A 15,513-nucleotide genomic window follows, 5' to 3' on the forward strand; every position below is an offset into this window, starting at 1 on the left:
GCTCCCCAGTAGCAGATCCAGATCTCTCCCCAAATAAAGCGAGACGGCGTCTGGTGGATGGGCGCACATGTCGCCTCGATGTTGTTGTCGCCGTCCCCCATCTCGGAATTATGACAAATATTTACAAACACACAGAGCTAATGTTCCCATTTCAACGGGCACATAAATAAGTGTTGCGAGTCCGTCCCTTCTTGCCCCGCGCTCCATTCGTTAGGTCTCGTCACAGATTTGAATATCCAGATCCCAGCTTCGGGAGTGGAGTATTTGTGTCACTTAGTTTTTGGCCAACACATGGCAACGATTTAAAGAATTACACACTAAATTTAGTACCGCGAGGCTCGGAGCGTGGAGTGTGTGGAGTGTGAACAAAATGAGGTCTGCTCTGGTGCAGATTCCCCTTTGGTTTGGTTCCATTATTCCCACTGTCACTCCGCCAAAGATCCAATTAGAGAACTACAAATCTGGCTGACATGCAGAATCTTTCGGGGAGTGACGTGCATCCATTAAGATCTGAAAGAATGCAGGGAACTAGGGAAGAGATTAAGATGTTTGGGGCGGCAAGTTGGTATAGGTTATGTGCCAATTCTTTGGCACGATCTTATGTCTAGTAAATTCCTATAATTATCGCAGTAAACGAGGGATTTAATGAAGATCTTAGTTACATATCGGCATATGTAATTGGTTGAAATCCGCTTAACTTTAAAGTTTTAACATCTACAAGGGTGTACAAATTTATTCCACACATTTAAGAGGTAAAGATGATCAGATTTAATTATATTTTACTTAAGACTTTAGGCGCCAAAGTGTAACAAATAAATTATAATGCTTAAAGCATTAAATAGGTCGCATATAATACGTTTAAGAGGTAGTCATCTTCTGCAGGTGTTCTATCTGCAGATCTGTTTACTAAGGAGTATAGAAAAAAATTTGTGTAATATTTGTATTTATTATTATTGCTAATATTCAGTAGTTTGAGCCTTCATAAAAGTAGAAAAATATTCCGAAATTGCTCAAGAATGCTTCCAGGCCCAATCTGCAGATATTTCGATAAATACCAAGTTAAAATTTAAATAAATAAAATTAAATAAAATAAATAAATAAATTAAATTAAATAGTTGTAAAATATCTTGTGGCATTCAATGGTTCTATGGCTATACTCGTATATATATGATACCCATAACGGAACTTACAATGTGTGTTGAAGTCAGACATCGTATATGGTAGGCAGTCTGATAAGTGTATAGCTCAGGTTTTTATTTAAGAACGCTATCTGATAGAACGGCTGCCCTGCCCTGCCCTGCCCATAGAAATGTAAGCAGAAACGTTTCTGTGCGATTCGATGCGATACGATTCGGAAAGCGATTGGATTCTATGTATGTATGTATATTGCCTGGTTGTAATCATGAGCCGAACTGAACTGAAATGAAATGAAATGAACGTTTACAATGGATAATAAAATATATTTTTGACATGAATTTTCAATCAGAATTTTAATAGCCCTTAATAATAACATGGCTATCAGTTATCAACACACACTCAACAAATCGGTTATCAACGTAATTTTCGTTTTGTTCGCTTTTGGGGACGACAGGGAGTGCATTCCGCCTCTGCCGCCGCCTCTGGTTTATGCAGCCATCGATATAGCCAGACCCGCTAACCGCTAACCGTACGCAGTCGAGGCGATACCAGTCCGGCGATCCATCTACTCGTATTCTGTACCTCTGTGTGGTGGCAATATTCATTCCACCACCGAAGCTATAAACAATTTATTTATAGCTCTTACTCCACTCCACTCCACTCCGCGCTGCTGCGGCGGTGTTCGCTGTTCGCCTGTTCGCCTGTTCGGTGTGTTATTGTTGATTTAGTGCCACTTTATAGATCGATAGGTTGCTGCTCGGACTGCGCTCGTGTGGGCTGGGGCCGGGGCCGGGGCCGTTCTACCAGATGAATCAAGCAGGATGATATCCCCCCCGTATGGAGTTGCCGCTGGATATACTCCGCTGACTGACTCGTGACTGACTTTGAACCGTGGAAAGTGGGGGACGAGCCTCCTAGGCTACTCTGGGTGTGGTGGGGGTCTTATCTAATCATCAGAGCCTCGGTACGCGATGGTGGGTCACAGATCGATTGCGCTGTGCCGTCGATAGGCCCATATATTTAACCTAGAGGCGGCAGATTGAAATAAAACTCCGGTTTTATAGCACCCACAGCCCTCCACACCCCCAGTCCCCCCTCTCTCTCTGTAAGCCATGGGCTGTAACTATATACGAGTAGTAGGAGGAGCACCCCTGCCTTGCAGCACAGATCGAAAGAGTAAACGTAAATGGGAAATACTCGTGTGTGTGTGTGCATATAAATATTTATGACACGATTTATACAAACAGCAATTTGTATTGTAATTATTGACATTGTACGGGTTCCTGCATGCCCAACAATATATAGGGTATCTGCTGCAGGCGATCCTTTCGAATGTAACCAGAGGATATAGCAATAGGAAGCTCTGCTCACGAAGGATCGTAGCATATTTCAGATTATGCTTTAAATAAAATGCAGAAATTGCTAGACCATAAATGGCACATTAATTGATATTTCCAAACATTTCTTTCTCCATTTCAGATGCCTTTTAAGCTTTCTCGCATGAAGCCCCTGTATGGTACCCCCCATCGGATTCCAATAGCTTGCTGGAACTAGCCACTTGGTAGGTGATCGATATTTGTATAATTTACAACATGTAAACGCGACCGACCGACCACCCAATGTAAATAGAGAATGGAGCAGCCGAGAAGTACTCCGTAAAGTACGGCAAAGAGGAGGGGAGTACTTTGTGGATGGCGACACAAAGTCTACCGGGTTAGTGCTCGAATTTATTGATAAGTTGTAATTATGTTTACGACTTCTTTACGTTCTGTTTGCCGGGACTACCTTTGGGGGCCATACGCAGTGCGATAAACTTTCAGATATATTAACCACTCGTAACTCTAACTGTAAGTGTCACTGTCACTGTGGTATTTATTTAATTTGTGTTGGTAGGAACTACTACTCTCTGTTTGGGATTGGGGATCAGTGGAAGTGCTTGCGGATTGATCCACCACTTTAAATTAAGTGAATTAAGGTTTCAGAGACATTTTTTAGTACCGGAAAGCTGCTGCAGCGGAATAATAAATATCTACCACGGATCGAAGACTTCCTCTTCATTTTCAATATAAGGCCTAGATCTATAAATACCCTTGGTTAAAAATAGCCACATTTTGGGTGCATAAAGAGGTAAAAATTATTTATTTATAATATTTAACTATTATTCTAAGCTACAAATATATTTTCTTTTTTTTTTAGCTGGATAATATTCTAAAACATTTCCCCAAGTCGGAAATTATCCTGGTTTGGGTAAGAAGATTACTTTTACCATCAAATAATTATTCAGCTTTAATGTGCAATGCACAAATCGATTATTTATGCACTTAAATTGAGCCTGTTGACCCGATTTCCGTGTATTTATAACAGTTTCCGTGTTTTCCTAACCCCTCCGCACAATATCTAGAGAAACAGACACAACAGAAACTCAGAAAAATAAATAGAAAATGAAGAAGAAAAACTAAACCAAAAGGGGGGAAGTGAGACAGAGAGGCGCAGCGAGAAAGAACAACAGAAGAGTGTCCAAAAGCTAATTACCAAACAAACGAAACTCGATTGAATCGATTGATTTTCGATTCGTGGCCAGATAAGCATAAGCAACCATTGCCCCGATAAAGATTTGTTATCACTGAAAACAGAGGCGCAATCGCAGTCAGCACTCCCACTAACACACCCACCCCCCAGCAGCCCCTCCTCCTCCACCGCCGCACAAGGCCCCACCATGCGCAGTGGCGAGTGAGCGGTGATTGGATTGCACCAATGTCGTGTGGGAGGAGCCGGCCCCACAGTGGAACCCCCAATTGGTGGCCTCCGCGTCCAGCGTCCGTGGGTGGGAACGAGAGGTGCGAGGGGCCACACGTTGGTTTGTGTGTGCGAAAGGAGCACAGCCATATGCCGAAAAAAAAACAAAAATATAATAAAAAATATATAAAAATAAAAAACCGAAAGATAACAAAACACTACAAATGGCAGAGCCATGTTCTGGGCGGAGCCATCGGTTTGGGGGGGCCTTCTGCTCCACCAAATCAAGGTAAAACAAATAGAAATCGAACAAATATATTTGCGCACCGCACTTTCTGCTTTATTTAGTTAGCAGAACCCAAAAAAAATACATAGCATAGCACTCTATATGTCCGATGCAGCTACATATACCTATACCTATACATGTGTACACCTGGCCTGTCGCTCCGCTTCGCTTTTAAATAATTAAATAGTGATTTCAATGTAAACAGTGAATGGGGCTCTGCATGCAGGTTTCCAGCTCCCAAAAGCAATCAAAGGAGAGTTAAATGCACAAAATATTCAGTCCGTATTGAACAGGGTTTTTCTTTTGATATTTATGATTTACGGACAGCCGTTCCGTTTGATGGAATTCCATTAAATTTAACATTTCATAAATTGAACATTCATTTGGGGAATTTTAAAGGTATCAGGTGTCTTTTCCAAGTAAATCCAAGCCCATTCAAGGTTGGAGTTTAAAAAATATGTGAGTGCGCTCTATTATGAGAATATGTATTAAATGATTATTGCTTTCATCATTATTTATGGCAAAAGATTAATTAAATCAGCTTAATTTCTATGGGTATAGTACCTATTGGTATTGTATCGTTTAACTGGTTTTATTTTAATTCAGAGAAATTAATAAATCACTTAAAGCTCCTTTAGTGTGAGGGATTTACCTTAAAACGTACTTTAACATCTGCTTCAGTCGAAATTAAAATTCTGCCTATCGTTTAGACAGAAACAGTTAAGAATGATTGTTAAAATTATGCAAAACAATAGAGACTATCAATCCGTTAACTACGTACAAGGACCAAAACATTGAGTATACGCAAACTTTTGATCGACGTTAAGAAACTGCCGTGTTGTCAGTACTGTTTTGATTGTTTAACACGTTTTATTTTATAATAACCAGAAAGTGCACACTATATTATTATACGAGGATAAGGTGCTCCTATCTCTACTCAACTGACTTGAAGAAAGTCATCGTAATAGTTACGAAAAATGCTTGAAAATATTGTTGTCTTGGATAGGAAAACTTCATTTGTTCTTGCTACAAAATGAAGACGTCCATTGCATAGCTGATCCCAAAAAGTTAATTTGATAAAGATCTGACACAATAATTATAACAAAACACCCATTTGATTATTTGAGTCTAAATTTAGATCGCAAGACGTTGAAGGGCTCCGCTCCTCCTGCTTGCATTAATTGTCCAGTGGGGCAGTCAGAATCCAGATAATTAACATTTGTCCATTGTCAAAAGTGTCAAGGCGGTTAGTTCAAAAAGGCAACTGCAACGGCAGCTCCAGTCCCAGTCTCAGACTCGGCTCCATCTGGGCTGATCTCACGCCTCCGCAGGGTACGAGTATCCGAGTATCTATATGGAGAGTACTCGTTAAGTATCTGAGGCTCAAACTGTGGATGGGTACGGGCTCGTTGTGCAATTAAGTGAAACCACAAAAACAACAGAACAGAATGTCTGATAGGATGGGATGGGAGACTGAGAGACACCCGCACAAAAGCCAAACTGTTGATGATGTCATATGTGCATAAGCCACTCATCTGTGTATATGTGTGTGTGTGTGTGTACTATTTGCAACCACTGTTAGATGATCAACAGTAGCAGCACCCAAAGTTGGAATCCAAATTCATGTGCTCATTAATTTATCCAGCCAGCCAGCCAGCCAGCCAACCAACCAACCAGCAACAGCAACCAACACACAGCAGAGAGCAGCACATAGATGGAAGCATGGGCATGGCAATGCATGCGATGGACATCTCCTTCGTCTCACTGTGTAATGCACTCGTATGCGTATCTCATGGATAATTGTCTGGGCCGAGACGAGACGAGACGAGAGTATCGTATCTGTTGCGCTGTTGCCCCCGGAATCTAGACAGTGTGGCCAATTTAGTCTGCTTTGGCAAATCAATTAAATTCAATTAATCCCCCAACACTCTTAATGGAACGTAATGAAAAGGGTGACATGACTACGATGCGGCTACAGTATCTCTATCTGTATCTATATCTATATATCTGTGGCTGTGGCTGTACGAATGGCAACGCCAACGGATACATGACGTTCCGGACACCAATGCCCAGGCCCAGGCCCAGGCCCAGGCCGAGGCCCAAGCTCAAGCCAGACCGGATCGGACTGGTGACTGCTGACTGCTGACTGGTGACTGGAGCCGAGTTGGGTTTGATTGAGTGAAAAAAATCGCATGACTGAAACGATTTGACATTCACACTGTTCACAAAAAGTGCACAAAAGAAATCAGATAAAGAGAGATATATAGAAGGGGAGCTCACAAATCATTGGAATATCTGGAAAATAAATGGAATATAATTTCTGTATATTTTCTTTTCACTATTTTTGGAGTAACTCCCTTAATAGTTTATCTCCCCCATTGTTCTTTCAGTGCATTGCACATTTCTTTCGCTTTTATATTGCTTCCCACAATGCCCCAACGCTGGGGATTCGCATTGGTTAATTGTAAAAAATATATCGGCCTGCCGGTTCCCCGAGTTTTGATTCAACATCGTCGCAACACTGCACAAAATGTTTCTCACGCTTCGGAGTTTGACATTTTCGAACTTTTGCATGATTTCAAAAACTTAATTGTTTTTAACTGTTTTATTTGTCTTTTACGCTTACATTTGATGGAGCTGAAAGGAGAAAAGAAATTGGGAGCAGAAGTCGTAAGTGTAATTGCGGTGGTTCATGGAAATGGAACCACAGCCAGAGGAACTTTGCTGTGGAAGGGAGATGAATTGGAGATGATAAAGTTGCTTAAAGGGATATAAAGTTGGAATTTGTTTGAAAAAAATTCATGCTAGAAGAAAGCTCGAAGAACTGACCCATGAAAGTGCGAAAAACTAGAAGAGATTGCTTGGGAAATACTCTTTAGATTATATCAGAAGAAAGCTAAAATATATAAGATATTAGGCAACTAATCTCAGTGAAAGAATTTAAGAGAGAGAGGCTTCATTAGGGGATAAATCATTTGGAGTTTTAATAAAGATTAGAAATGTTTTTCAAAGGGAGCAGGAGTGTCCAAGAGTGTTTAATATGGGGCATTAAGTTTGGAATTATATAGCTTGGGTTAATGCCAAGAAATGAGGAAACTATAGGAATTTAGATATGAAACATTTAACACTTGGGAGGGAGTCTAAAGAAGTTCAAGTTCAAGCGTCGAGTTAGGGTTTACGTACCACAAAAGTTAAGTACTCATTGTGTATTGTATTTATTGTGTGTTACCTTTGTCATCAAATACATACATATGTATATGTATTTATTTATGAGAACTGTTTGCGTAATTGTATCCTTTCACTGCCCTGATGGGGCAGTTTGTGCTCTTCAACAATGTGCCCAAAAACAATCATTTAAACCGTTTAATGCCAAAACAAAATCTGATAATCTGAAAATTACCCACAACAGGAGCGAACGCCTACTGGCACTCGTACTCGTACACGACGCTGACAAAAGGGTTGGCCCAACCCCCAAAACATTTTTCGGAGCAGAACAAAGCTTTGAAACAATTTGGCAAAATCATGAATAAATTTTGCGGTTAAATTGTTGCATAAATACGAGAGTATTAGATCAGAGCACAGCAGAGCAGAGCAGAGCGGAACAGAAGGCGCACGTGGCACCGGGCCAACATACGGTAGCCCTATAATTATGGGATAATGTCGGAGTTCGATCCGGATGATGGGGTTGGGGAGCTGCTAAAGGGGTGGGAGTCACTGGGAGATTGGGATCAAAGGGTAAGTCTCGGCAACATTTGGCAACCTACGACAAGGCAACAAGGCAACAAAAGGAACAATCAGCGCCGCAAGGCGTCATTTCCATGGCCCTTATCCCCTTATCCCCGTATCCCGTATCCCGAGTCCCGAATCCCACATCCTGCCTACTGTTTTGTGGTTCCCTGTGCCTGCCGCACACCCTTTTTGTAATCGCTTTGCTCACGCCTCAGTTCACATGTGACAATATAATAACAACATCCACAACTCGGGGGGTTGTGGGCCAAGAAACACACAGGACACAGAGAGAGCCACCAGAGCCACCAGAGGCTAATGGAAATGAAACAGACTTACGCGAAATGCAACAAATTGAGCAGCGAACCTCAAAACTGGGTTAATCGGAAGGGGTAATTATTTTAATTACAGCCAGAACGCTTTGCTTATGCAAAAATGTCACCTAATAATACCATTGGCCACACAGCTCGCTCGCTGACAGGCAGACACAGACATTCGTTTCATTCATTCGTTCATTCATTTATTCATCCATTCAGCTGCGGCGATTAGCCCGCACCTTCGCGGCGATTGTACGTTTAGCAACAGTTTCTCCACAAGCTAAAGTAATTAAGCAAATTACTGAGGAGGCCACGAGGAGTAGCACGGGAGAGCGAGCGGGAAGGGCACTGCAGAACCATGGAACCATGAAAAGTGGCTCTGAGTTGGAGATGGCAACGTAAAACTAGAACTTACTCTCTGCTGCTGTTAAGGAAACGATAGTTGTCATAAATAATATATTTATTTTAGTATATGTACTGATACTTATGTCGCCGGTTTTTACAATATTATCTGCTGAATTTCTTGCACCATTAAAACAGTATTTATTTCTGGTAATAAAATAATATTTTGTAGATTTAATTTGATACAATTAATTTTAATTTTAATTTTAAAAATTATCTATCGTTTTATTTCAGTAAAAAGTGGCTGTTAAATGTTCACTGATTCGATCGGATGAAATTCAATAAGATCACAGTACTCTATCGAATGGCGACCTTCCATTCTCCTTGCTTACATATCTACTACGAGTAATGGAAATCATTTAAAAATTGGATTAATAACCACCAGGTAAACACACAAAATTCTGCTCTCACGAATTACAAAGATTACCAAAGAATTCTTATTATTTTTTTAGAATTTTATTTTATATAAATTAATTCTTTTAATGGAAATTAATTCTTAATTACAAAGAATTTTTATATAAATTTTCTATTATCCAAAAAATGCATGCAAATGATTTAGTCACAGCGTCTAAACAACTTGCATGCATTATTGTGTGGCAATTGTGTTGCAGCCAGCCACAGCTGACGCTTCCATCGCTAACTCAGTATAAAATACAAAAATACAACAATAACTCCTTCGTTTTGTCAGCTCAGCCCGTGCTGAGCTCTGAGCGCGCTGCATTGAGGAAATTCCCCAAAGAAATCAAGCTAAAAACTATTCACAGGTCAGACTCGCACTAGTACTACATACTACATGCTACATGCTACCTCCAAGGGTGTTTTATGTGTTGTTGGTTGTGGGTTTTGTGGTTTGTGGCACTCTCTCTCTATTTGCATATTATGTCATCAGCAGTCCATCAGTTGTGTTGTCTTCAGGGACCGACCGACCGACCGACCCCGACCGTCAGCTGGTCCGCTCCGTGTGGGAGGTTGGGTAAATGGCATTAGTTGGGGGCCCTCCCTAGTCCTTAGCCCATTGTTGAGTGTAAAGTTCAGAGATTATCATGTGCATTTCCCCAATTGGGCCACAGAGTGAATAACTAGTCATTAGAGTCAACTTTTGTTGGCATAATTAAAACAGACACACACCAAACACACACCAACACACACACACAATACACGCTCCAAAGTCGTAAAGCTAATAACAAGTTGTGGAACCATTTATTAAACGTAACGAGGTTAGTAATGCTCGCCAACTGTCAGGCAGGTCCTTCGCTGGCATGGGAAGATTAAATGGGGTTTAAAAGTTCAGTCATAATTGGCTTTAGTAAAGGAAGAAGATAGCTACGAATCCGAAGAACATGCTTCCAGTATGCCATTCATTATGCCGGAGATCTAAAGCCAATCTTGGACAGAACATCGAATCAGTCGTGGATACTTCAAGGGTGCTGCTCTGCTCTGCCTTGCTGCTCTGCTGCTCTCCACCCCAAGTTTGATTTGTTTCAATTGAAGCTGAAATCGTGTGTAAAGCGACCGTCGAAGAAATCTCCATTCGGAACACGCAACTTCAAAGAGGAAAAGCCACCGATTCCGATTCCGTATCGGGATCATCATTTTATGACGGTTGCGTGACTGTTGGCCATCTGGCGGTGATCCCAGACCAGACCAGCGACCAGAGACCAGACTCTGTAGACATATAGACAGGCGATGACACTGCAATCCCGATCGAGACCGCTTGGTACCGTACCGTACCGTACCCCATCGATATGATGGGGCCCTGATGCTTGATGCTTGATGTTGACCAATTAATTGTCATTAAGCGTATTTGAAGATTTTTAATTAAAGCAAAATCTTCAGCTTAATTTAAATTGATCGCCCCACTCGCTGCCGAAATGTTTTCTCAATGACATTGCGGCCGACGCCGTCGTTCGCTGCGGATTGCTGTGTTGTGGGAGGCGTATGCAGGAGGAGGAGAAAGAGGGAGGGAGTGATCCCACCACACTGCACTCTATATTGAAATTACAGGAGATCCAAAGTGGTTATCAGGCAGTTAAGGGGTATCCATGGGTAACCATTTTGCCAGTTTTATTGGAAATTATTACGAATATTTCTACTAGCAAGTTTTGTGGCTAGGGGGACGCTTTTATATATAGCTAGATTTAATTACAAAATATATCATTATTTTTGGCAATTAGAAGAATATATTTTTTTTGTCTCAGCTTTAATAATTATCTAAATAAATTTTAATTAAAAATTTATTAAATAAAGAATTAATTAATAATTCATTAATATATTTTCTGTGTCAGCTTTAATAATTATCTAAATTAATTTTCTGTCTTAGCCACATTAGCCACACTTCACCCAGCATCTTTTTATGAAACTTTCCATCAATATGTCTGTATATTTTGCACGAATCGCAGCCGTACATTTATCTGTCATTCCGGTAAATATCCATTGTGAGAATCCGTCTATAAATTGTAATATACCTAGTGGAATCCTTAGGCAAATCCTTAGCCGCCTCCTTTCTTTATGCTGCAGCCCATGTGTGGCCCAAGCGGTATCTTCCAGTCGTTTACCCAGCTGCATATTAAATACTTTTGATGGTATGCTCCCCAAGAAATGCCCCCGTTTAATCGTAATTCCCCATTGAGGAGACGAATTGAATTGTTTCGCTTTCGTGGCTCGTTTTGGGTCTCCTTTTGAAATCAGCAGCCGCAGTTTTGACACAAGAGGCGGTGCCACAAGCAACGAGTAGTGCAGCAGTACTTCTCAGTACTGAAGGCAGAAACACCAAAAGCTGAATTTCAATTTAAAATTCGAGGAGAACTCTGATGCCTGCGCGTTAATTTCTTTTCGGCAATTTAGTGGATAATTTTTATGTGCGCCTTTTTGATTGGCGGTACATTTCATGTTCAATGCCCGCTGACGGCTTTACGAGCTCTCCGATATTACGATTCCAGTCCACCACGTTCTGCTACGTTCGCCTATCCCATTCATTATTATTTTCAGTGTTTTCAGTGTTTTTATTTTGTATTTTCATATGGTTGCCTGGTTGTTCTGCCGTTCGGTTAATTTAGTGCGCAATTAGGAAGCACTAAGTTCTTTTGTGTTCCATGCCGCGCTCTGAACTTTGGCCCCCGCCCCCCCACCAGTCCCCAGACCATTGGAGGGTGCCTGTGCCTGTGCCTGTCAGCTCACAGCTCTCTGTCATTCGAGTATTCCGATATGATGATAAAAAGTAGCAAAAAACGTACATAACACGCTGCTGACCAGCTTACGACTTACGAGGCGAAGGTGTGCTGTTAAGCTATGGTGATAAGAGAGTTGCGATTACAGGCGATCGATTGCCAGCAATAGACCCGAACAGAGTCCATTACCCATTCAGCTCGAAGGCAATTCAAGGCACCATCAGCTGACTGCCAAAAACAAAAAAAAAAAAAGAACTTCTGCTGTTTTCTGCTTTATTTTGTGCCTTTATCGTAGCGCAGTTCAGTTCTTTTTTTTTTATCATCAATTGGTGGCTGGTGGCTGATTGTTGAGGTGGCATGTGCACATAAAATCATAAATAAAAATCATTTAACAAATCGTTTTGTGGCCATCGAGGAGAACACATTGCATTTGTTGTTGATAATTGCCCAAATGAAATGCTGGAAATGTACTCAAGGCGGAAACGCTGCTGGAAGATAGTGAAATCTTTTGAAAATTCTTCCACAAATGGATATCTGAAGCTCTATAATTTTAGCTTAGCATATTTTATGTAGCAATGTGGATTTTCCCAATAGCCGAGAGTTTTCCCTTTCTAATAGTCTTTTTTTTTTCTGGAATATGTTGACTCAACTCGTGTTTGAGTTTACGATTTTCTTCCAAGTAATTATTCATGCCAACCGCAACAACAGCTCAATTTCAAGCAGCTCAAAAAAAGAAACCCAAGACAAACAAACAAACAAACAAAATACACACACACAGTAAAAAACAAGGAAGGACTCGAACTGGCAGGCCAAGAGTGCCTGAATCCTGTTTGCATAAAGTGTGACGGTCGAGTGGGCAGCACTTAAGGTCTGCCGCCAGCCGCCAGCCGCCTGCCCTGTGTCCATGCGTCAACGGAACCGAGCCATTACTTAATTATCATAACAACAACCTGGGCCACGGCTTTTGGGCCAAATACGTGTACGAAAAGGGTTTAGAGCAGCGCCACTCCCAAGGATGGATGGATGGATGGCTGATGGGTTTGCCGCCGATGGAACACACGCCGCTAATAAAATAATAAATATCCTGGACGGGCGTTGCCTCCTTCTACCGCATCGCATCGCAGTCCCCATACGAAAATTGTCGAAACGAAAAACAATTTCATCAACGTAATATGACATGGAGGGGCATAAAGCACGAAAGAGTTGGCTCGAATGGGTACGGGGATGTCAGTCGGTAAATTGCCATATTTTATGCTCCACTCGCCCCGTCTTTGTCAATTGAAATGCAATTTTCATAAAACACACACGTGTACCATATGTATCTGTATCTGTATCTGTATCTGCGCGTATGTGTCGTCTGCCACACGTATCCATGCGGTTAAAAAGTATCAGCCATGCAGCCAGCTTCTCTTCGTTCTCCTGCTCTCTAATCGATGGCAAAAAGTCACCTCACCGCGTCGTGTGACTATTTGTGTGTGGGGGGCGATACTCAAACGAATACGAGTATTGGTTTGCTTTCCCACACTGCTAGAGTCTCAATGGTGGCTGGCTGGCTGGCTGGCTGCTGGGCTGGCTGGCTGGGTGACTCTTCCATGTTATACATAGTCGTCCCCAGTGGAGCACTTGCAAATGCGACCAAAGCACGTCCTGCAGAAACTCTAATGACAGGCAAATAAATTTCCAAGAAAATATATTTCGAAAAATTGATCTGACGTGTCACGCGAGTGTCGAGTGCTGCCAGAGTACCGCCCCACAGCATCCCAGGCAGACAGGTAAAAGAAAATGGTAAGAGGAATTTTCTTAGATATTTCTGCTCTTATTTTGGGGATACAATTTTGAGATATCACAAGCGAAGCAACGACTAATCGAAGTTTTATTTAAACAATATTTCTAGGCTTAACTCTATGTAGTTTACCATTCAGACTCTGCTATTATTCCTGTTGCATATAGAAAGCTTTTGGGGGACTCCATTAGAAAAGTTAATCTAAGAATAAAGATACATTTGGTTATACGTATTTTTGAATCATTTCCAAATGCTTCAGACCAATCCTTTCTTTTTACTTTCCATCCTAGAGAATTGCCGCACATGTATTTCAATCGTTTTGTCCATCCCAATTTGTTTGTATTCCTCAAAGGAGCTGTGTATCTCTGTGCCCACTCCCGTCACGATTAATACTCAATTCAAAGTCCTTCGAAGTGTCTCCACGCCACCGCAGCGCGTTTGCCTGTGGACAGCCCTGAGCATTCGGCAATAAGCGTTTTTATTATCCATCCCGTGGAATATTTTATTATTCTTCGAAGCCGCAGTTGAGTGTGAATGTCAAATGGGGCAACAGGCTAAAAAGAAGCGATACAAAGATACATACGCCATGAGCGGATGTGAGTTGTTCCCCGGGGTATTCGAGTATTCGACATAATGAATTACCTTTATTGACAGCTTAATGTTTATAGGTGTCCTGTGTGCTGCGGAATACCCGTGTCTTGTGTCCCGTATACCGTATCCCGTGTCCCGTGTCCCGTATCCGTGTGTTTAAGCGTAGTTAATGGGCAGGTGGATAGGCTGTTGATGATGATGATGATGATGATACTGCACTGCTCCAGTGCCTGTCCCCAAGCAATTCCCCATCGAAAGTCGAAGACGATGAATTTTTTAGGATAATTTAGTGGCAGGAGAGCAGCACGAAACACGATGCTCAACATATCGCCTTCAATTGAAGTCAACGGCCACAGCGATATCCTGCAGATGAATTATTAATGGGCGAAAATGCCAGCGATGGTAATCAATTGGCGTTGACATCGCGGTCGCCCTGCCCCTGCCCCTGCCCCAGCCCAGCCCAGCCCAGCCAGCGCCCGGCATCCTGGCACGCGATGTCCTCAAGAAGATGATTATATTCTGATACTGACATCCTACCCTCTTTCCTCCTACTCTGCTCTTCTCTTCTCTCGCTGAACCGTTTGATTAATCGAAAATGAGTTTCTAATTAGCAGCTAAGTGCTTCTAATTGACGTCATGTTGTGAGAATCATTTACTTTTCTTCCCTTCTCTACGCTCTCCTCTGAAAAAGGGCAAAAGGAAATTTCCCGCTTTCTTTTGCCACAGGTTAAAGTCAAATTTTGTGTGGCAGATGGAAAATTACAAAAGCACTGCCTGGGGCCAGGCATTCCATTCCATTCCACTTAGTCGGCAAGTAAAGTTGCCTTTTTATCGAAGTTCACATCAAAGACGCTGCTCGGCTGGTGGCTCTTCTTCAGTGTGGGTGTGGCCTCGCAACGTCTTTGAAGGCGGAGTCTATTACGAGTTACGACTAGATTGGATATGGATTGTGGCAGATATGCGAGCTATACTCCGCAGTTGGTTGAAGTTTCCTCTGCACTTTCTGCAGCTACTTCAGTACACAAAAATGTTGCTGCTGCTGCTTCTGCTGCTGCTGCTGATGGCGTTTCAATAAGTCTAGTTAGCACAAAGCTCCGGCTATTCCGCTCTATCCGGTGATGGCATTAAATTAATTAACCCTTTTTGGGCTTGCGTGTTCAACGGTTACGCTTCGTGATTCTCCCACTCCTTTTGGGCTGCCTTTTGGCTGCCTTTTGGTGTCCTTCTGGTCAAGCGCCTGTTTGTGCAGCCTGGACATATCATTTTGCATATTTTGCATACTCCAAAAACGCACTGCGGGAGATCCTGCTGCTCTTTGTGGGTGCGGCGCCCATTGCCTCTTGGGCGCCTCTTGGGCGCGGTCGCATG

At 42.1% G+C, this 15,513-nt stretch overlaps 1 long non-coding RNA gene across 1 annotated transcript; it reads left to right on the top strand.

Annotated features, from left to right (window-relative positions):
• The first annotated feature begins 2,614 nt into the window (after positions 1–2,614).
• On the top strand, positions 2,615–3,257 carry LOC121403967. The gene is made up of 3 exons (XR_005967601.1): positions 2,615–2,698; positions 2,767–2,850; positions 3,031–3,257. It is a non-coding gene; the product is annotated as an uncharacterized LOC121403967 (long non-coding RNA).
• Positions 3,258–15,513: the final 12,256 nt, after the last annotated feature.

The sequence above is a fragment of the Drosophila obscura genome, unplaced genomic scaffold (assembly GCF_018151105.1).
Source record: "Drosophila obscura isolate BZ-5 IFL unplaced genomic scaffold, ASM1815110v1 contig_179, whole genome shotgun sequence".
Classification (NCBI taxonomy): Eukaryota; Metazoa; Arthropoda; class Insecta; order Diptera; family Drosophilidae; genus Drosophila; species Drosophila obscura.